The 6,552-nt window shown below is 42.6% G+C and overlaps 1 long non-coding RNA gene across 1 annotated transcript; it reads right to left on the reverse strand.

Moving 5' to 3' along the window:
- Nucleotides 1–368: 368 nt before the first annotated feature.
- On the reverse strand, nt 369–4,687 carry LOC150013090 (uncharacterized). The gene is made up of 3 exons (XR_016510799.1): nt 4,537–4,687; nt 4,163–4,295; nt 369–753 (listed from the first exon to the last, which is right to left on the reverse strand). It is a non-coding gene; the product is annotated as an uncharacterized LOC150013090 (long non-coding RNA).
- Between the last annotated feature and the right edge of the window lie 1,865 nt (nt 4,688–6,552).

Raw genomic sequence — 6,552 nt, forward strand, 5'->3', positions numbered from 1 at the left:
GCAATATTTGAAGAGATGTCTTATACTTTTCCAAAACTTTTGGGAGATATCAAGCCACAAATTCAAGAGGTTCTGTAAATGAAATATATGTGGGTCAAATAAACAGAAAACCACACCCAGACACATCATAGTATAAACACTGAACTCTAAGGCAAAGGGAAATCTTAAAAGCTGTCAGATCAAAGGACACATTACTTCCATGGAAACAAAAATTCAGAAGACTTCCCAAAAGAAGCATTAGAAGCTAAAAGAGAAAAGAATGACATCTTTAATATTTGGAGAGAAAAATCCTGCCACTCTGAAATTTATAACCAGGAAAAAATAGCCTTCAGAAATGAAAATAAAATGAAGACCTCTTCAGTCAAATGAAAACTGAGAAAATTTTATCACTCGCACAGCTGTACTTAGAAAAGGGAGAAAGGTGGGGGGTGGGGGGAGGAAGGGAGTTTCCTCAGGAAGAGGAACAATGAGCTCAAAAGAAATGACCAAATTTCAGACTGGAATGAAAATCAATGAAAAGAGGAAAATATGGGGATAATTTTACATTAACATAGACTGTACAAAACAACAATAATGGTGGTGGGATTTAAAGCATATAGGACCAAAGTGTATGGCAACAGGTCTACAAATTAACAAATGCCTTCATTTCATCTTTTCCATCTCTGTGTCAGCGGTGCCTGGCAAAGTGAAGGGCATCCAGTCGGTGTGGTATTAGTGTTGGTTGAATGTTACTCAGAAACCTTCCTTTTACAGCTGAAGGAGAAAAAGGAAAATGAGAGCAATAAGTGTAGTGCCAGAGCTGGGCCCAGCACCCAGATCTTTCTAATAGGCCAGCACTCTTTCAGTGCTGACTTGAGAGTCTAGCTTTGCACTCAGCCCACTTCAGGACTGGTGACACTTTCCATTCAACATGTGTGCCTGAGAAAACGACTTGACATCCTCTACAGGAGCCTAACCGCTCACCTGTCAGGAGCCCAATTGTAATCTGAAGCCTGGTGTGTAACAACTGTACCATGTTCTTCCCTAAATATCCTTCTCAAAGTGGCAAAGCATTGAGAAACTAGAGTAGCCTCTCAGGCCTGGGTTTAGGTAGCAATTGTTTATATTGGCTCAAATTCCCTTTTCCTCCCACCGTTGAGGCTTTGATCTGGAAGGCGCAGCAACCTGTTCCAGGAGTAGTGTGGAGCCATCAGGGTTCATTCTTCAAGCCATTCTTCTGAAGGTCTTATGATGACAAACTGCTCCTGCCTCATAGATGATTTTGTTTTTAAAGGGAGAGCCCTAGAGGCTGCAAGGAGCTGAGAAGGGAGAGGGAATAGGGTGAAGCTTCAGCTGTCTCACCACCTTCCTCTCCTCTTCTAACAAAACCAAAAAGAGCTGGCATGGAATATGGAATATTGCCTTGATTTACAGACTGCACAGTGGCTTTGTGCTACTCGACATTTTAGCAGCCTTTTTAATTTCCTAGACCCTTCTCAATCAAGTTTGAGTCAATGTGCAGAACAATCAAGTAGGTTGCTGGGCAGAGAAGAGACAGCTTGAGCTTTGCAGTCAGGAGCTTGATATCAATCCTTACTCTGCTTTATGGAGGCTGATTATAGGCCAGTCAGTTAACCTCTCCATCTGTCAGCGGGAAAGACAGTCATCCCTACCTAACCTACTTTACATGATTGGGGGTGGTGGTGTAAAAAAAATGTATAAATAAGCCTTTTAAACAGAAGAGTCCTGAGAACAATCTCAATTTTTGTTTGCCTTAAGAACACTGCACAAATTGCAAACTGTGACAGATGATGAGAAATGCATGAAAAAAATGCTAAGAATGTTTAGAGATGGAAGGACACTTAGGGACCTTTTGGTCTAACCCATTTAGTTTTCAGATGAGAAAGCTGAATAAAAGCCAAAGAAGTAAAGTTACTTCCCCAAAGTAATGAAATCTGAAAAAGAGGGGAAAGAACATCCTTCAAGCCTGTTTGAAATCCTGCACAGAGCCCGCTCACTGGTGCATGAGAGTCAGGGTCACCAGATCCCAGTGCTTATGACTTCTTGTTTCTGATGGACACAGACATCAAGCAGATTAGTAGGCGATTGAAGAGAGATGTTATAAGCATGTATCTAATATTTTTTCCTGGCATAATATCAAAATTCACAAAATTACTGGAAGAATTCTGTAAAAAATACAGGCAACTTACTTGAAGATTATATCAGTTAAAGTCGTCTTCCAGGAACTTCCAGCCAAGATGGAGGCACAGACAGACACCTTGCATCTCCCTCCACAACTAAGAAGGAATACAACTACCCCAAACCAGAAACAACCAGAAGTTCCAGAAAATCAAACTGCATGAAAGTCCAGCAAACAAAGATATAAAGAAGAAATACTCATCCAGACAGGTAGGAGGGATGGAGCTGGGGCAGAGAGGATGCGGTGCAGTGGCGACAGCAGCATCAGCGACAGCGGCAGCAATGGCAGACTGGCAGAAAGCACAGTCACGTGGTTTAAAAAGTCAGGAGGGACACCTGGGGAGCATTCCCAGGTCCTCACTGGACCTCGAAGCTCACGGTTCCAGCACCAGGGAAAATCAGGCCTCATTGCTTCTGACTGTGCATACCAGTAGGGGTTGGGGTGGAGGCAGAAACTGCTGGTCTCAGCAGAGTCCACTTGTCTGAGGGCCCCCCACGGTCCTGGGGCATCTGCAGACTCACCTACTCTGGCAACGATGGCCAGGGCAGCAGCTAGAGGAGTACCAGTCCATTGCGGAAGTGGGAGAGGTGACTGGAAAAGGAGTGAGTGCTGGGCAGGCGGCATTTTTACCTCTCTGACTCCTCCCCCCTACACAGCACCACAACGTGGTGAAATGGGTCACCCTGTACTGATGAATCCCTAAGGCTCCGCCCCTTACAACATAATAGGAGTGACAGCTCTACCTGGGACATGGAGGCAAACAAACACAGGAGCCTGTCAGAATGAGGAGACAGAGAAGTATGGCCCAAAAGAGGGACAGATCAATGTTCCAGTGGGAAAACTAAGCGACGAGGAGATAGCCAATTTAACAGATGAGGAGATAGACAACCTAACATGTGAAGAATTCAAAACACTGGTGATAATGATGCTCACAGGCTTGACAGATATGCTTGAGTATGGTAAATACAGAAGAGAAGAAGTGAAGGCTATGCTAAGTGAAACTAAGGAAAATCCACATAAAACCAATGGTGAATGGAAGGAAACCAGGGTTCAAATCAATGATTTGGAACATAAGGAAGAAAAAAAAAGAAAAACAGTCAACCAGTGCAGAATGAGGAAGCAAGAATTGAAAAAATTGAGAAAAACTTCCAAATTTTGTGAAGGAGATGGACATAAGGTCGAGGAAGCACAGAGGGTCCCAGGAGAGCTGGACCCAAAGGGGACCACACCAGGATGCATCATGATCGAGATGTCAAAGGCGAAAGGTAAAGACAGAGTCCTGGGGGCAGCAAGAGAGAGGTAGAAAGTTGCCTACAGGGGGGTGCTTATAAGACTATCAGCTAACTTCTCAGAGGACACTTCGCAGGCAGGAAGGGACTGACAAGCAGTATTCAATGTGATGAAAAGCAACCTACAACCAAGATTACTCTATCCAGCAAAGCTATCACTTGGAATGGAAGGGCAGATGAAGTGCTTCTTAGACAAGGTAAAGCTAAAGAAGTTCATCATCACCAAGCCATTATTATATGAAATGTTAAAGGGACTTACTTAAGAAAAAGAAGATCAAAACTGTGAACACTAAAATGACAACAAACTCACAATTATCAACAACTGAATCTAAAAAATAAAAACAAAATCCAACTAAGCAAACCAGAATAGGAACAGAATTATAGGTATGGGGATCATTTGGAGTGTTATCAGCTTAGAGCAGGGAGGGGGAGAAATGGAGAAATGGTGCAGGGACTAAGAAGCATAATCCGTACAAAATTGACAGGGGGATGTGAAGAATAATATCGGAAAGGGTGAAGCCAAAGAACTTATAGGCATGACCCATTGAAATGAACTAAGGGGGCGGGGGGGGGGATTGCTGGAGGGAAGGGGAGTATTGGGCAGAGGGGAATAATATTGGAACTACTGTAACAACATAATCAATAAAATATACTTTAAAAAAAGAAGCGTCTTCCGATGAAGACCCTGACATACCTCTTCAGAATAAAAGGGTGCCCTGAACACCTCTACAAGACCATTTCCAAGACTTCTGTGCTTCACCTGAAACTGCTCAGATGTCAGAGGAAAACATGGCATTTCAATGTGTCTTGCATCATCTCGAGACCACCTGGAGGAAGAAGTGAAGACACCGGTTATATAAGTATGCATCTTTGGTGTAGATGACAGATCTTTGAGCACATGCTACCCAGGGTCTTGACAAAGATTGTCACTTCTGAGTCCAAAGACAAGTCTTAATAAACTGGGATGGAGTTTCTCAAAAAGGTAGGTCTGCTATTCATTTAGCAAAAGACACTTACAAAAGTTACTTGAGCTCTTGATCAAATGACTATTAAAATAACACTCCCTACCAGAGTCTCCTTCAGTGATGCAGGGCCTCAGGAGTCTTTGAAGATGAAGTGGTCATTTGATCTTGAACTTACTACCACCACCACAGCATGAACTAAGGCCTTCCAGAAAGTCTTTTTTCACCCCCTGTTCAAAGGTTAGGAATCAAAGAGCTCCAGGTCTCAATGGATCCCAGAATGCTGCTGGGTTAACCCAGCCACATATTAGCACTGGGTCAATGCCAGTGTTTGGACTTGGGTGTTCCCAGATCACAGCAATCCTTAATCATTATTGTCCTCTGAGGTGGCAAGCCCCAGAGGCTGCCCCAGATCTTGGAATGCACTGATTTCATGTCATCAGAGACTGAATAGACCACTCCTATTTCAACAGAAATAATTGTCACTGACACAGAAACAAGAAACTGCCTGTCCCTAAGGGGCTAAGTCACCAGGCAGGAGAGGCTTCCTTAAAGTATGGCATGGTCCCTTTGTTCTGTGCCAGTCAGTTTCTGCCTTAAACTGTGCTGTCATCTCTGATTCATCCCTTTCTTTCCATGCATGGTGGCTCAGAGGGGGTAAAGAGCTGTGTAAAGCCTTGCTACATTTAAGTCATGAAATACTGCCAAGCCAAAGGGGGCAAATGCATAGTCCAAGATGCACTGAAGTAGAATACTGAGCAACATGACAAGTGGCCATGGCGACACAGAGCTGAGAAGGGAAAATCGTGGCCTGGCTTAGCTGGCCTTCAGCCATCTTTGAGCAAAAGCATCAGACGCTGCAGGGGACAAAAAGGCAGACCCACACGCACTGATACAGCCCATAAACGCCAGGCAAGGGCACAAAACAGACACAGGCCACACACATGCAGTACAAGAAGAGCCACAGTGAATGATTTTAGTCATTTGCTAAACAAATACTAATTACTGTTCTGTGTAGGACGAACCCTGTGGGTAGGACATTAGGTTACACATAGAGGAGCAAGATACTTTTTGCACCCAGCAAGCTGGACCCTAATTAGGTGAGAGAGAATAGCACAAAACTTGACACTATTTTGAGCAATAACTAAAAATACTTATTTATATATTTAATAAGTACAAAATCAAACATATATACATCTATTTTTTAAAAAAGCAACTTATCTGTGTCCTGTCCTGTCTGCATACTGACTGACCTACTCAAATGCATAAAAACCCTTGATCATTAGATTAAAAACTAAAATTTACCATTGAAAAACACCTTTAAAAAAGTATGAAAACCACATGCAAATATAATTTGCTTCAGGTAGACAAATACTCAAAAGAAAAGACAGGAAATAATTGAAAATATTTTAAAAATATGTTCATTGAGTTAGAGTATAAGATTGTCTTGATTGACTTCGTTGGAACTTGAACTCCCTTATTTGTGAATTCAGGGAAGTTGTTACTTCTGGTGGGCAGCCAAGAAAAGTCACTTCAATGAGAGGGCTGGACCATCCGTGGGCATGCACAGGGACAGCAGTGTTGCGCATCCTGGCAGGACAGGGGCACCATCCTGTTCGAAGAACTTGCTGGTCTGATTCTTGGACTCCTTTTAGATGAGAGTAAGTGTCTAATAAGCTTGTGTTTTCCATTACAAGTAATACTTTACAAAGAGGGTTCCAATGGTGGGATAAAGAATGACTTAGAGTTGCAGGAAGATTGGAGAATACTTAGGATGTTATTATACTGGGTACCTAACAGAACATAGTAGGATGGGAACAGAGACCCTGGAGAGGCAGAACTAGTGGCATCTGAGTATTGAATGCATTCTGAGACATAGCTTCTATTCCAAAGAGAAGAAGAGGGTCTTCCATTTAGATGCCCAGCTTCTAGCTGTAATAATTAGTTTAGTATCTAATGGATGCCATAGTAACAAACAATTTTCAAATCTTAATGGCTTAACATAGTAAACAATTACCCAAAGACCAGAAGTCTCCATACATATGGGTGGATACAAATAGTAATGGGCAAAAAGGATAACTACTTCTACTTGCCAAAAGTACTTCAGGCCTACCAAGATAAT

The sequence above is a fragment of the Furipterus horrens genome, unplaced genomic scaffold (genome assembly GCF_987537825.1).
Source record: "Furipterus horrens unplaced genomic scaffold, mFurHor1.1.pri manual_scaffold_4, whole genome shotgun sequence".
Classification (NCBI taxonomy): domain Eukaryota; kingdom Metazoa; phylum Chordata; class Mammalia; order Chiroptera; family Furipteridae; genus Furipterus; species Furipterus horrens.